The sequence below is a fragment of the Oncorhynchus clarkii genome, chromosome 17 (assembly GCF_045791955.1).
Source record: "Oncorhynchus clarkii lewisi isolate Uvic-CL-2024 chromosome 17, UVic_Ocla_1.0, whole genome shotgun sequence".
Lineage (NCBI taxonomy): Eukaryota > Metazoa > Chordata > Actinopteri > Salmoniformes > Salmonidae > Oncorhynchus > Oncorhynchus clarkii.
Window position 1 is genome coordinate 69,942,798 of NC_092163.1, and position 15,758 is coordinate 69,958,555.

Here is a 15,758-nt window from a genome sequence, read left to right on the forward strand (position 1 = left end):
TGCTCCTTGAGTAAAGTTAGTTCAATGCTGAATCAATGTCTTGGAAGATCACATAATGATTCATTAGTATTTTCTACATAACAGAAAACAGGGGTGAAACTTTCACTGGGAACGGGGGACATGTCCCCCCCACATTCTGAAATTGCATTTTTGTCCCCCATAGTTTTAACCATTGGAATGTGATTCAAAACAAGGCAAGGGTGTGCTTTAGGACCATGCAGACGCCTCCTAGCGGTCGTGTAGGCTGTTTGGAATGTTTATCGCTTCTAAAACCAAAGTTGTGCCCCTGACAGAAACAAACATAATAGCATGGTATAAATAACATCACTGTTACACCAAAAACACTACCTCATTTATTATGAGATTTTAGGATTGTTAGCTGAATAGTAAAAAATAAAATCCCATGTGGCCAAAACTCAAGTGTGCACCACTAGACAGAATGTGCTTTGAAGTTTTCCCCACAAAAGGGCTTTATGACAGGCAGAAATACTCTTCAGTTTCATCAACTGTCCGGTTGACTGGTCTCAGATGAGCCCTCCTGTGAAGAAGTAGGATGTGGAGGTTTTGGGCTGGCGTGGTTATGCGTGGTCTGCGGTTGTGAGGCCAGTTGGACGTACTGCCAAATTCTCTAAAACAACGTTGGAGTTGGCTGAAATGAACATTACATTTTCTTGAGACAATATATGTGGGCATAGGTAGACTTTGTAATTGGAGGATGCATTTTAAGCAAATTCTATAATGATATTCAATAGGCTACATCTGTCGGTACAAACTCTGAGGAATTATGCCATTAACATCATTTACATTTTTTTATTGCTCTCTGGCGCATAAAAAATGTGCACAACACCATAAGGGGGATTTGTGTGTGTGTGGGAGGCACCTGTCCCACAAGATCAACCTGCTGATTACTTTAAATGTGGTCACCCGAACTGGTAATGATCATCTCGTGTGGTTTATGTGATCTTCGAACCCACTGGATTAATCTTCAGTGTTGTGCAGCATCAGGATGATACAGTCTGCTGTGTGAGAGGACCCTTGGGCCAATGTGTCTGTCTGAATCAGATGCTTGCCTGTCCCTACCAGGGCGCTCTTATGTTGCAGAGGAGGCGTGGGTGCTCCATAAGGTAGGCAACAACAAAGAGATGCCATAAGAACAAGAACAAGCCGTGATGCATTGTACTGTATGTAACATCTATCATATCTACATGCAGGTTTAAATGTCAATTTGATGTCAGTAGGCCAGGTAATGTTATAATATGCATTGAATCTGTCTTTCACTCTACCTTTTTCACTATCTTGTTATTTTCTCCTCTAACCCTCTTGGTACTTCCATACCTGGCATGTGCACAGGTAGAGGTCTAGAGGTGCCTGAGCACCTGGCCGTCTGCCCTCCTATGAGAAAAGTGCCCTTTTAGATCGGTGGCGTTTTTATGACATTTTTATTAGACTTTAGTCTATTTTCTGCCGCTTTATTTAAATGAATTGGCCATCAAATAAATATCAATATTTAGTATCTTGGAAAATTACCCCTCCCCTGCTCCCACCTGAGCACGCACTGCATTCCTCCTGCAGCACTGCCTTCCTCCTGCAGGCAGAAGCCAAACCGAATGGTAGTGTAGAAGTGGCTCCCTTTTGAGTTGCATGTGTCATCTCATGGTCAGGAACAGGGAAGGCTTCAATTCAACTGTTTGTTAGTAGAAATAAGAGGCACATGTCAGCAGCAGAACAAACTCCAATCACAGGTAAAGACTACGGTAGTTAGATTGTTTCAACAGCATAGCTAGCTCGCTGACAAGGTGATTTACATAACCTACAGTTGAAGTCGGAAGTTTACATACACCTTAGCCAACTACATTTAAACTCAGTTTTTCACAATTCCTGACATTAAATCCTAGTAAATATTCCCTGTCTTAGGTCAGTTAGGATTACCACTTTATTTTAAGAATGTGAAATGTCAGAATAATAGTAGGGAAAATGATTCCCAGTGGGTCAGAAGTTTACATAAACTCAATTAGTATTTGGTAGCATTGCCTTTTAAATGGTTTAACTCGGGTCAAATGTTTTGGGTAGCCTTCCACAAGCTTCCCACAATAAGTTAGGTGAATTTTGGCACACTCCTCCTGACAGAGCTGGTGTAACTGAGTCAGATTTGTAGGCCTCCTTGCTCGCACACGCTTCCTTCAGTTCTGCCCACAAATATTCTATAGCATTGAGGTCAGGGCTTTGTGATGGCCACTCCAATACCTTGACTTTGTTGTCTTTAAGCCATTTTTCCACAACTTTGGAAGTATGCTTGGGGTCATTGTCCATTTGGAAGACCCATTTGCGACCAAGATCTAACTTCCTGACTGTTGTCTTCAGATGTTGCTTCAATATATCCACATAATTTTCTTTCCTCATGATGCCATCTATTTTGTGAAGTGCACCAGTCCCTCCTGCAGCAAAGCACCCCCACAACATGATGCTGCCACCCCCGTGCTTCACGGTTGAGATGGTGTTCTTCGGCTTGCAAGCCTCCCCCTTTTTCCTCCAAACATAACGACGGTCATTATGGCCAAACAGTTCTATTTTTGTTTCATCAGACCAGAGGACATTTCTCCAAAAATTACAATCTTTGTCCCTATGTGCAGTTGCAAACCGTATTCTGGCTTTTTTATGGTGGTTTTGGAGCAGTGGCTTCTTCCTTGCTGAGAGGCCTTTCAGACTATGTCACTATAGGACTCGTTTGATATACTTTTGTATCTGTTTCCTCCAGCATCTTCACAAGGTCCTTTGCTGTTGTTCTGGGATTGATTTGCACTTTTAGCACCAAGGTACGTTCATCTCTTGGAGACAGAACGCGTCTCCTTCCTGAGCGGTATGACAGCTGCGTGGTCCCATGGTGTATATACTTGCGCGTACTATTGTTTGTACAGATGAACGTGGTACCTTCAGGCGTTTGGAAACTGCTTCCAAGGATGAACCAGACTTGTGGAGGTCCACAATTTTTTTTCTGAGGTCTTGGCTGATGTCTTTTGATTTTCCCATGATGTCAAGCAAAGAGGCACTGAGTTTGAAGGTAGGCCTTGAAATACATCCACAGGTGCACCTCCAATTGACTCAAATTATGTCAATTATGTCAATCAGAAGCTTCTAAAGCCATGCCTGTTTGGCCCTGTCTGGGGGTATCGTCGGATGGGACCACAGTGTCTCCTGACCCATCCTGTCTCAGCCTCCAGTATTTATGCTGCAGTATTTTATGGGGCAGCAGGGTAGCCTAATGGTTAGACTAGTAACTGAAAGGTTGCAAGTTCAAATCCCCAAGCTGACAAGGTAAAAATCTGTTGATCTGCTCCTGAACAGGCAGTTAACCCACTGTTCCTAGGCTGTCATTGAAAATAAGAATGTGTTCTTAACTGACTTGCCTAGTTAAAATAAAGTTTTTTTATTTTTATTTTTTAAATGTGTCGGGGGGCTAGGGTCAGTCTGTTATATCTGGAGTATTTCTCCTGTCTTATTCGGTGTCCTGTGTGAATTTTAAGTATGCTCTCTCTAATTCTCTCTCTTTCTTTCTCTCTCTTGGAGGACCTGTGTCCTAGGACCATGCCTCCGGACTACCTGGCCTGATGACTCCTTGCTTTCCCCAGTCCACCTGTCCGTGCTGCTGCTCCAGTTTCAACTGTTCTGCCTGCGGCTATGGAACCCTGACCTGCTGTTTTCAACTCTCTAGAGACAGCAGGATACTCTGAATGATCGGCTATGAAAAGCCAACTGACATTTACTCCTGAGGTGCTGGCCTGTTGCACCCTCGACATCCACTGTGATTATTATTATTTGACCCTGCTGATCATCTATGAACATTTGAACATCTTGGCCATGTTCTGTTATGATCTCCACGCGGCACAGCCAGAAGAGGACTGGCCACCCCTCATAGCCTGGTTCCTCTCTAGGTTTATTCCTATGTTCTGGCCTTTCTAGGGAGTTTTTCCTAGCCACCGTGCTTCTACACCTGCATTGCTTGCTGTTTGGGGTTTTAGGCTGGGTTTCTGTACAGCACTTTGAGATATCAGCTGATGTAAGAAGGGCTTTATAAATCAATTTGATTTGATGACAGAATTTTCTGGAATTTTCCAAGCTGTTTAAAGGCACAGTCAACTTAGTGTATGTAAACTTCTGACCCATTGGAATTGTGATACAGTGAATTATAAGTGAAATAATCTGCCTGTAAACAATTGTTGGAAAAATGACTTGCGTCATGCACAATGTAGATGTCCTAACCGACTTGCCAGAACTGTAGTTTGTTAACAACAAATTTGTGGAGTGGTTGAAAAACATGTTTTAATGACTCCAACCTAAGTGTATGTAAACTTCCGACTTCACCTGTATATGCAGTGCATTTGTAAAGTATTCAGACTCCTTTACTTTTTCCACATTTTGTTACGTTACGACCTTATTCTAAAATGGATTAAAACTTCTTGATTCTACTTGAGACGCATATGTCTCAAGTAGGCACCTGGAAATGCAAATGCGCTACGCTAAATGCTAAATGTACTCGTTAAAACTCAAACCTTGATCAAAATTCACAAGCAGGGTATTGAATTAAAGCTACACTCGTTGTGAACCTAGCCAACAAGTCAGATTTTTAAAATGCTTTTCGGCGAAAGCATGAGAAGCTATTATCTGATAGCATGCAACACCTCAAAATGCCTGAATGCGACGTAAACAAAGACTCTGCTTATCCGACGCAGCACAAAACGCAGAAATAAAATATAAAACATTCATTACCTTTGACGAGCTTCTTTCTTGGCACTCCTATATGCCCCATAAACATCACTATTGGGTCTTTTTTTCGTTTAAATCGGTCCATATATACCCAAAATAGCTTTCTATGGAAGCTGTGTCATTCAGAAAAAAACATCGTTTTTAAACGCTGCGTCATTTTTTAAAATTAAAAAAGTCGACGATAAACTTTCACAAAACACTTCGAAATCCTTTTGTAATCCAACTTTAGGTATTAGTAAACGTTTATAATCTATCAAAATGATTACAGGGCGATGTATATTCAATAGCTCCTCGTCTGCAAATCAATGGCTGCCAATGTCTACATTCACAGCATCCTGGTGGAGACTGGAAGAAACGGAATCCAGATAGTTGGATTTTCCAACAAAAATTTCAATTGAAAATGACGACAATGGCGACATCGTGTGGAATTTGTATGAATTGCATGCAGGTCGATATTAAATTTTGTCCCCTTTTAACAACCCATGGAAGTGACTTATGGAAATTATTTTTAGCTTTCAGAGAGCAGTTTTTCTTGCGTTTTTCAATTAAACACACAATCTGTTATAGTCACAGCCGTGATTTAACCAGTTTTAGAAACTTCAGAGTGTTTTCTATCCACACATACTAATCATATGCATATACTATATTCCTGGCATGAGTAGCAGGACGCTGAAAAGTTGCGCGATTTTTAACAGAATGTTCGAAAAAGGAGGGGGTAGAAGTAAGAGGTTTAAATAAATATTTTTCCTCCTTAATCTACACACAATACCCCATAATAACAAAGTGAAAACAGGTTTTTATAAATTTTAGCAAATTTATAAAACACAAAAAACAGAAATACCTTATTTACGTAAGTATTCAGGCCCTTTGCTATGAGACTCGAAATTGAGCTCAGGTAAATCCTGTTTCCATTGATCATCCTTTCTACAACTTGATTGGAGTCCACCTGTGGTAAATTCAATTGATTGGACATGATTTGGAAAGTCACACACCTGTCTATATAAGGTCCCACAGTTGACAGTACAAGCCATGATGTCGAAGGAATTGTCCGGAGACCTCCGAGACAGGATTGTGTTCGAGGCACATACCTGGGGAAGAACACCAAAACATTTCTGCAGCATTGAAGGTCCCCAGGAACACAGTGACCTCCTCCATTCTTAAATGGAAGGACTTTGGAACCACCAAGACTCTTTCTAGAGCTGGCCTCCCGACCAAATTAAGCAATCGGGAGAGAAGGGCCTTTGTCAGGGAGGTCATCAACTCAAATTGTATTTGTCACATACACATGTTTAAGAAGACTCAAGGCTGTAATCGCTGCCGGAGGTGCTTCAACAAAGTACTGAGTAAAGGATCTGAATACTTATGTAAATGTGATATTTCAGCTTTTTATTTTGAATAACTTAGCTAAAATAAATAAAAAACTGTTTTTGCTTTGTCATTTTGGGGTATTGTTTATAGATTGATGAGGGATTTTTAAAAATTTAGAATAAGCCTGTAATGTAACAAAATGTGGAAAGTCAAGGGGTTTGCACTGTATATGACAACAGATAAATGATGTGGGGAATATTAGCTTCCATCAACGTACCCTTTTCCTCAAGGATTCTATTTTAAACTTCTTTCTGACTTCCCTGAGTTAATCTGTCAAAACTCACACTCATCAATTCTCTTTGCATAGTAAATAAATGAATAATGCTGAATGATGTAGTGCAAATTGTACTTCATCCGAGGCCAGTTAGACTGGGACCAATAGGGAACTTTCATTGTTCCTTTGACGACAGCTACATTATACACTACCGTTCAACAGTTTGGGGTCACTTAGAAATGTCCTTGTTCTGGAAAGAAAAGCACTTATTTTTGTCCATTTTTTAAATAACATCAAATTGATCAGAAATACAGTGTAGACATGTTTAATGTTGTAAATGACTATTGTAGCTGGAAACGGCTGATTTTTATTAATGGAATATCTACATAGGCGTACAGAGGCCCATTGTCAGCAACCATCACTACTGTTTTCCAATGACACGTTGTGTTAGCTAATTCAAGTTTATCATTTTAAAAGGCTAATTGATCATTAGAAAACCCTTTTGCAGTTATGTTAGCACAGCTGAAAACTGTTATCCTGATTAAAGAAGCAATAAAACTGTCCTTCTTTAGACTAGTTGAGTATCTGGAGCATCAGCATTTGTAGGTGTGATTACAGGCTCAAAATGGCCAGAAACGAATAACTTTCTTTCTTTCTATGGAAAACATTGGGCAGTAATAATACTACTGATACTACAATACACTTTGCAACACAACACAAGCTGACATACTGTTTTATGAAATTACTGAGCCACAGTAACAAAATAGCATAATAACTAAGTGGATTAAATATATGGTCTAAAAAAAGCTGTTGCATAATCTCATTCTGGAATTCGGTGGACCTATTTCGAGGACCATTTTCACTGAGACCCCTCTGTATGTAAGTGGTTGATTCGTCAGTGGGGGTCAAAGCAGGCCCCAAGTGTGACAGGAAAATGGATGCGAGCATTCACAGCACCCTGCAATTATGTGGAGGTAGATAGAGAGAGAGGGCCAAGGCTGATGTCAGACAGGCAGGCAGGCAGGCAGGCAGACAGACAGACAGACAGACAGACAGAAAGGCAGACAGAAAGGCAGACTCTATCTGGAGCATTAGCTTATATAACAATGAGTGTCTCTCTCCCAAAATGAGTCATCCTGCTGAAGCACTGTTGAGATGACAGGAGAGAGTGGCGGAGCACCCTCGACCTGCTCCCCGCCCATCACCAGGTGCCTCCTACTCTCTCCATCCTCTGACTCCCAGCCTCACCTAACCCCCTCTGACTGTTGTGTTACCGCAGAAACGACCGGGAGTGGCATTGTTTTGTTGCACATTCTTTCACCATCCTCATTTACACCTCCCTCCTTGTCCCACCACAACAGTACCCACTCAATAAGTTCTGGGACAAGATGAGTGGACTTGCTACAAGTGTCCCTATTTGTGGTAGTTACTGTAAATGATGAAGCATAGCAATATTTAGAATTCGCTGAATGTTCCGCTGCAGATACAACAACCCGCCTCTCCTTCCTAAAGTCCAACACCTACAAGAGACTGTTTCATTTTACTTCAATGTATGACAGTACTAACACCAATTCCCTTATGTCAGCTATGGACCATAGATAGTCTCCCAACCTATTGTGGAGTCTGTTTTCATTTTAAGTGAGTCACCTCTCTGTTGTTATGCAATTGTAAAAAACTTCAGGTACGATCTGTCTTTCCCCTGATAATTGTCAAGGTTGTTGAAGGAACTGGACCAAGGTGCAGTGTGGTGAGCGTACATTTTCTCTTTATTAACTCAAAATGACACCGACAAAACAATAACCAAAACAAACCGTGAAGCTTCAGGCTATGTGCCATCAAACAAAGTTAACTTCCCACAAACACAGGTGGGAAAAGGGTACCTAAGTATGGTTCCCAATCAGAGACAACGATAGACAGCTATCCCTGATTGAGAACCATACCCGGTCAAAACATAGAAATAGAAAATCATAGAAACACGAAACATAGAATGCCCACCCCAACTCACGCCCTGACCAAACCAAAATAGAGACATAAAAAGGATCTCTAAGGTCAGGGCGTGACAATAATAAGGAACTGTCCTAAATCTCTTTAATTTAACCCCCAAAAAGCAGTGGCCCTCAAAATGCAATCCCGAAGATAGTTATCAATGACAGCTCATACTCAACATGCAATTATAGAGATCACCATCCCCTTAGCTATTCAAACAGATGTACCACTATAATTACAACATTATCTTCTGAAGGAGAAGCATTCAATGCATGACAGGTGAATTTATCAGAGTTTCAATAAACCCAGCTCCCTTTGATAAAGTACATGCTGTGTCATCTTTTGTTCAGAGTTGACACAGGCAGGCAGGATATCATTAGTATACTCGGTATCTTCTCAATAGAGTTCATTCTAGTTGTTCTATCACGTATAGCATAACTATGATAACCCTGACCATCTGGGTCAAATTGAATGTAAGAATAAGATCTCAAGTCAAAGCAGAGGACTCTCTTGATGGTTTCTCTTAGAAAAACAGGTACCATCTAGAACCCGAAAGGGTTATTCGGCTGTCCCTGTAAGAGAACCCTTTGAAAAAAACCTTTTGGTTCCAAGTAGAACCATTTTGCGTTCCTTGTAGAATATTTTACATAAGAGGGTTCTACATGGAACCCAAAAGAGTCATACCTGGAACCAAAAAGGGTTATCCTATGAGGGAAAACAAAGAACCCTTTTGGAACCCTTTTTTAAGAGTGTAGGTGGCCCACCTCCCACTCCCCACTCTAACAAGCATGGTCAGAAAACCCTGCATACCAAAACAACTACATCAATAGTAAACATGTCATTGTTCAAAGACCTTTACATGTTGTATCAGGGCACTTACAGTGCATTCGGAAAGTATTCAGACCTCTTGACTTTATCCACATTTTGTTATGTTACAGCATTATTCTAAAATTGATTCATTTGTCTTTTTTCCTCATCAATCTGCACACAATATCCCATAATGACAAAGCAAAAAATGTTTTTAGGAATAATAAATTCATTAAATAGAAATATCACATTTACATTTACAAGTATTCAGACTCTTTGTTGAACTCAGTACTTTGTTGAAGCACCTTTGGCAGCGATTACAGCCTTGAATCTTCTTGGGTATGACACTACAAGCTTGGCACACCTGTATTTGGGGCATTTCTCCCATTTTTCTCTGCAGATATTCTCAATCTCTGTCAGGTTGGATGGGGAGTGTCGCTGCACAGCTATTTTCAGGTCTCTCCAGAGATGTTCGATCGGGTTCAAGTCTGGGCTCTGTCTGGGTCACTCAAGGACATTCAGAGGCTTGTCCCGAAGCCACTCCTGCATTGTCTTGGCTGTGTGCTTAGGGTCGTTGTCCTGTTGGAAGATGAAACCTAGCCCCAGTCTGAGGTCCTGAGTGCTCTGGAGCAGGTTTTCATCAAGGATCTCTCTATAATTTGCTTCGTTCATCTTCCCCTCAATCAGCAGTCCCTGCTGCTGAAAAACATTCCCACAGCATGATGCTGCCACCACCATGCTTCACAGTAGGGATGGTGCCAGGTTTCCTACAGAAGTGACGCTTGGCATTCAAGCCAAAGAGCTCATTATTGGTTTCATCAGACCAGAGAGTCTTGTTTCTCGTGGTCTGAGAGTCTTTAGGTGCCTTTTGTCAAACTCCAAGCGGGCTGTCATGTCCCTTTTACTGAGCAGTAGCTTCCGTCTGGCCACTCTACCGTCAAGGTCTGATTTGGTGGAGTGCTGCAGAGATGTTTGTCCTTCTGGAATGTTCTCCCATCTCCACACATGAACTCTGGAGCTCTGTAAGTGTGACTATCAGGTTCTTGGTCACCTCCCTGAACAAGGCCCTTCTCCCCCTGATTGCTTAGTTTGGCCGGGTGGCCAGCTCTAGGAAGAGTCTTGGTTCCAAACTTCTTCCATTTAAGAATGATGGAGGCCACTGTGTTCTTGGGGACCTTGAAAGCTGCAGAAATGTTTGGTACCGTTCCCCAGATCTGTGCCTCGATACAAACTTCTTCCATTTAAGAATGATGGAGGCCACTGTGTTCTTGGGGACCTTGAAAGCTGCAGAAATGTTTGGTACCGTTCCCCAGATCTGTGCCTCGATACAATCCTGTCTCGGAGCTCTACGGGCAATTCCTTCTACCTCATGGCTTAATTTTTGCTCTGACATGCACTGTCAAATGTGGGACCTTATATAAACAAGTGTGTGCCTTTCCAAATAATGTCCAATCAATTGAATTTACCACAGATGACTCCAATCAAGTTGTAGAAACATCTTAAGGATGATCAATGTAAACAGGATGCATCTGAGCCCAATTTCTTGTCTCATTGCAAAGGGTCTGAATACTTGTGTAAATAAGGTATTTATTTTTAATTTTTTATTAATTAGTTTTCACTTTGTCATTATGGGGTATTGTGTGAAGATTGATGAAGAAAATGTTTTATTTCATCCATTTTAGAAAAAGGCTGTAACTTAAAACTTGTTTGGGATAGGGGGCAGCATTTTCCCTATTTCAATGACAAAGCAATTACTTGTGAAATGTCCTCCTAAATGGAGCAAAAAATGCTCCTTTTCGGCACAAGAAATAGACAGGCAGAGGGTTCAAGAAAAGCACTTGCTCCTGGTGAGGTTTGAACTCACAACCTCAGCATCGCTTTGCTGTATACTGCTGTATCAGTACCAACCACTTCCCAATTTCCCCACATGATCCACTGAATGTACTATAGCTAAGGGCCATATTTTGCTCAAACAGAGCTGCACGATATTAGGCCCAAATCAACATCAGGAATGATCTAGTAGGTAGGTAGTGCATGATACTCTTAATCTCAAAGTTGTGAGTTCGAGCCCCATGTTGGGTGATGCGTTTCGCGCGGCCGAAGCACCAACTCACTTTGCAAACAGCCATCTGCTTGGTCTTTCGAGCAGGCTTGCCACCTGGCATTGCTGACGTGTCAGACTTAGCTGGTTATACAGGAGAAAATGTGTTTGAATGCAAGCGGTTCCTGCACTCGGACCTGTTGTCTCAATCACATACCTATTACTTGTGAAACGTCCTCCTAAATGGAGTGAAAAATGCTCCTTATCTGGACAAGAAATAGACAGGCAGAGGGTTAAAAAAAACTCCTGGAGAAGCTTGAACTCACAACCTCAGCTCAACTGCGTGCTAACCAATTGGCCACAGGTACCTTAGAACAGGATGTCGCCGATCACCATATTTTGTACTAACAGATCTGTACAATTCTCGGTCAAGTCAAGGTGTTGATTGAGGTTCCTGGCGATCTCAGTCGGTAGAGCATGAGGCTATTAATCTCAGGGTAGTGTGTTCGAGCTCCATGGTAGGTGATGGTTTTCTCCACCGAAGCACCAACTCACTTTGCAAACGGCCATCCGCATGCTCTATAGGGCAGGCTTGCCACCCTGCACTGCTGACGTGTCAGGCTTAGCTAGTGAAACAGGAGACTATGGGTTTGAATAGGAGTAGTGGCTGCACTCTGACCTGTTATCTCAATAACATACCAATTAATTATGAAACGTCCTCTTAAGTGTATTGAATTAAAATGCTCCTTTTCTGGACAAGAAATAGACAGTGAGAGGGTTCAAGAGGAACACTTGCTCCTGGTGGATCTTGAACGCACAACCTTGTCATCTAATTGCTGTATACTGCTGTATAAGTACAACACTCTAACAGATTGCACCACAGGATCCATCAACAACACCTTCACTAATCACCATATTTTGCACAAACGGAGCTGTACAATATTCGGACCAAGTCAAAATTACTGGTGAGGTACCTAGCTAGCTCAGTCGGTACAGCGTGAGACTCTTAATCTCAGGGTCGTGGGTTCGAGCCCCACGTTGGGTGATTTTTTTCTCTGCCTTAGTACAAACTCACTTTGCGAACAGCCAAACGCATTGCTGATGTGTCAGGCAAAGCTGGTAATGCAGAGGAATATGCATTTGAATCGTAGCTGTGCCTGCACTCTCATCTGTTATCTCTATGACATACCAATTACTTCTGAAATAGATCGAATAAATTATCCTTTTCTGGACAAGAAATAGAGGGTCAGAGGGTTCAAGAAAAGCACTTGCTCCTGGTGTGGCTCGAACTCACAACCTCGGCATTGCTTCACTGCATACTGCCGTATAAGAACCATGCGCTAACCGACTGCGCCACAGGAGCTATGCAAAGCACTGTCACTGATCACCATATTTTGCACAAACATAGCTGTACGATATTCAGTCCAAGTCAGTACTACAATTGACCTGCCTGGCAAGCTCAGGCGTTTGAGCATGAGCCTCTTAATCTCAGAATCGTAGGGTCGATACCACAAATGGGCTGATTCTTTTCTGAGCCGAAGCACCAACTCACTTTGCAAACAGCCATTCACCTGGACTTTCGAGCAGGCTTGCCACCCTGCATTGCTGACGTGTCTGGCATAGCTGGTGATAGAGAAGACTATGGATTTGAATACTAGCTGTGCCTGCACTCTGACCTGTTATCTCAATAACATACCAATTCATTATGAAACGTCCTCCTAAGTGTATTGAATTAAAATGCTCCTTTTCTGGACAAGAAATAGACAGGGAGAGGGTTCAAGAGGAATACTTGCTCCTGGTGGATCTTGAACGCACAACCTTGTCATCTAATTGCTGTATACTGCTGTATAAGTACAACACGCTAACAGATTGCACCATAGGATCCATCAACAAGACCTTCACTAATCACCATATTTTGCACAAACGGAGCTGTACGATATTCGGACCAAGTCAAAATGACTGATGAGGTACCTAGCTAGCTCAGTCGGAAGAGCACTAGACTCTTTATCTCAGGGTCCTGGGTTAGAGCCCCACGTTGGGTGATTATTTTCTCTGCCGAAGTACCAACTCTCTTTGCGAACAGCCAAACGGTTGGATTTTTGAGCAGGCTTGCCACCGTGCATTGCTGATGTGTCAGGCAAAACTGGTAATGCAGAAGACTTGCTTATGAAATAGATTGAATAAATGATCCTTTTCTGGACAAGAAATAGACAGTCAGAGGGTTCAAGAAAAGCACTTGCTCCTGGTGAGGCTCGAACTCACAACCTCGGCATTGCTTCACTGCATACTGCTGTATAAGTACCACGCGCTAACCGACTGCGCCACAGGAGCTACGCAAAGCACTGTCACTGATCACCATATTTTGCACAAACGGAGCTGTACGATATTCGGACCAAGTTAAAATTACCGTTGAGGTGCCTAGCTAGCTCAGTCGGAAGAGCACGAGACTCTTAATCTCAGGGTCGTGGGTTAGAGCCCCACGTTGGGTGATTATTTTCTCTGCCGAAGTACCAACTCTCTTTGCGAACAGCCAAACGGTTGGATTTTTGAGCAGGCTTGCCACCCTGCATTGCTGATGTGTCAGGCAAAACTGGTAATGCAGAAGACTATGCATTTGAATCGTAGCTCTGCCTGCACTCTGACCTTTTATCTCAACGACATTCCAATTACTTATGAAATAGATTAAATAAATGATCCTTTTCTGGACAAGAAATAGACAGTCAGAGGGTTCAAGAAAAGCAGTTGCTCCTGGTCAGGTACGAATTCACAACTTTGGCATTGCTTCACTGCATACTGCTGTATAAGTACCACGCGCAAACCAACTGCGCCATAGGAGCTATGCAAAGCACTGTCACTGATCACCACAATTGACCTGCCTGGCAAGCTCAGGCGTTTGAGCATGAGCCTCTTAATTTCAGAATCGTAGGGTCGATACCACAAATGGGCTGATACTTGTCTGAGCCGAAGCACCAACTAAATTTGCAAACAGCCGTTCACATGGACTTTCGAGCAGACTTGCCACCCTGCATTGCTGACGTGTCTGGCATTGCTGGTGATAGAGAAGACTATGGATTTGAATCCTAGCTGTGCCTGCACTCTGACCTGTTATCTCAATAACATACCAATTAATTATGAAACATCCTCCTAAGTGTATTGAATTAAAATGCTCCTTTTCTGGACAAGAAATAGACAGGGAGAGGGTTCAAGAGGAATACTTGCTCCTGGTGGATCTTGAACGCACAACCTTGTCATCTAATTGCTGTATACTGCTCTATAAGTACAACACGCTAACAGATTGCACCATAGGATCCATCAACAACACCTTCACTAATCACCATATTTTGCACAAACGGAGCTGTACGATATTCGGACCAAGTCAAAATGACGGATGAGGTACCTAGCTAGCTCAGTCGGTAGAGCATGAGACTCTTAATCTCAGGGTCGTGGGTTCGAGCCCCACGTTGGGTGATTTTTTTCTCTGCCGAAGTACAAACTCACTTTGCGAACAGCCAAACGCTTGGATTTTCGAGCAGGCTTGCCACCCTGCATTGCTGATGTGTCAGGCAAAGCTGGTAATGCAGAGGAATATGCATTTGAATCGTAGCTGTGCCTGCACTCTGACCTGTTATCTCTATGACATACCAATTACTTATGAAATAGATTGAATAAATGATCCTTTTCTGGACAAGAAATAGACAGTCAGAGGGTTCAAGAAAAGCACTTGCTCCTGGTGAGGCTCGAACTCACAACCTCGGCATTGCTTCACTGCATACTGCTGTATAAGTACCACGCGCTAACCGACTGCGCCACAGGAGCTACACAAAGCACTGTCACTGATCACCATATTTTGCACAAACGGAGCTGTACGATATTCGGACCAAGTTAAAATTACCGTTGAAGTGCCTAGCTAGCTCAGTCGGAAGAGCACGAGACTCTTAATCTCAGGGTCGTGGGTTAGAGCCCCACGTTGGGTGATTATTTTCTCTGCCGAAGTACCAACTCTCTTTGCGAACAGCCAAACGGTTGGATTTTTGAGCAGGCTTGCCACCCTGCATTGCTGATGTGTCAGGCAAAACTGGTAATGCAGAAGACTATGCATTTGAATCGTAGCTCTGCCTGCACTCTGACCTTTTATCTCAACGCTTATGACAAGATAGATTAAATAAATGATCCTTTTAAGTACCACGCGCAAACCAACTCAAGCAAAACTGGTAATGCAGAAGACTATGCATTTGAATCGAGCTCTGCCTGCACTCTGACCTTTTATCTCAACGACATACCAATCACTTATGAAATAGATTAAATAAATGAGACAAGAAATAGACAGTCAGAGGGTTCAAGAAAAGCAGTTGCTCCTGGTCAGGTACGAATTCACAACTTTGGCATTGCTTCACTGCATACTGCTGTATAAGTACCACGCGCAAACCAACTGCGCCATAGGAGCTATGCAAAGCACTGTCACTGATCACCACAATTGACCTGCCTGGCAAGCTCAGGCGTTTGAGCATGAGCCTCTTAATCTCAGAATCGTAGGGTCGATACCACAAATGGGCTGATACTTGTCTGAGCCGAAGCACCAAC

At 42.5% G+C, this 15,758-nt stretch overlaps 4 non-coding genes across 4 annotated transcripts; 1 reads left to right on the plus strand and 3 right to left on the minus strand.

Moving 5' to 3' along the window:
* Positions 1-12,446: 12,446 nt before the first annotated feature.
* Positions 12,447-12,540, minus strand: trnai-uau (transfer RNA isoleucine (anticodon UAU)). Its single transcript has 2 exons — positions 12,503-12,540; positions 12,447-12,482 (listed from the first exon to the last, which is right to left on the minus strand). It is a non-coding gene; the product is annotated as a tRNA-Ile (tRNA).
* Positions 12,541-13,414: 874 nt separating this feature from the next.
* trnai-uau (transfer RNA isoleucine (anticodon UAU)) lies at positions 13,415-13,508 on the minus strand. Its single transcript has 2 exons — positions 13,471-13,508; positions 13,415-13,450 (listed from the first exon to the last, which is right to left on the minus strand). It is a non-coding gene; the product is annotated as a tRNA-Ile (tRNA).
* Positions 13,509-14,572: 1,064 nt separating this feature from the next.
* trnak-cuu (transfer RNA lysine (anticodon CUU)) lies at positions 14,573-14,645 on the plus strand. The gene has a single exon. It is a non-coding gene; the product is annotated as a tRNA-Lys (tRNA).
* Positions 14,646-14,899: 254 nt separating this feature from the next.
* trnai-uau (transfer RNA isoleucine (anticodon UAU)) lies at positions 14,900-14,993 on the minus strand. Its single transcript has 2 exons — positions 14,956-14,993; positions 14,900-14,935 (listed from the first exon to the last, which is right to left on the minus strand). It is a non-coding gene; the product is annotated as a tRNA-Ile (tRNA).
* Positions 14,994-15,758: the final 765 nt, after the last annotated feature.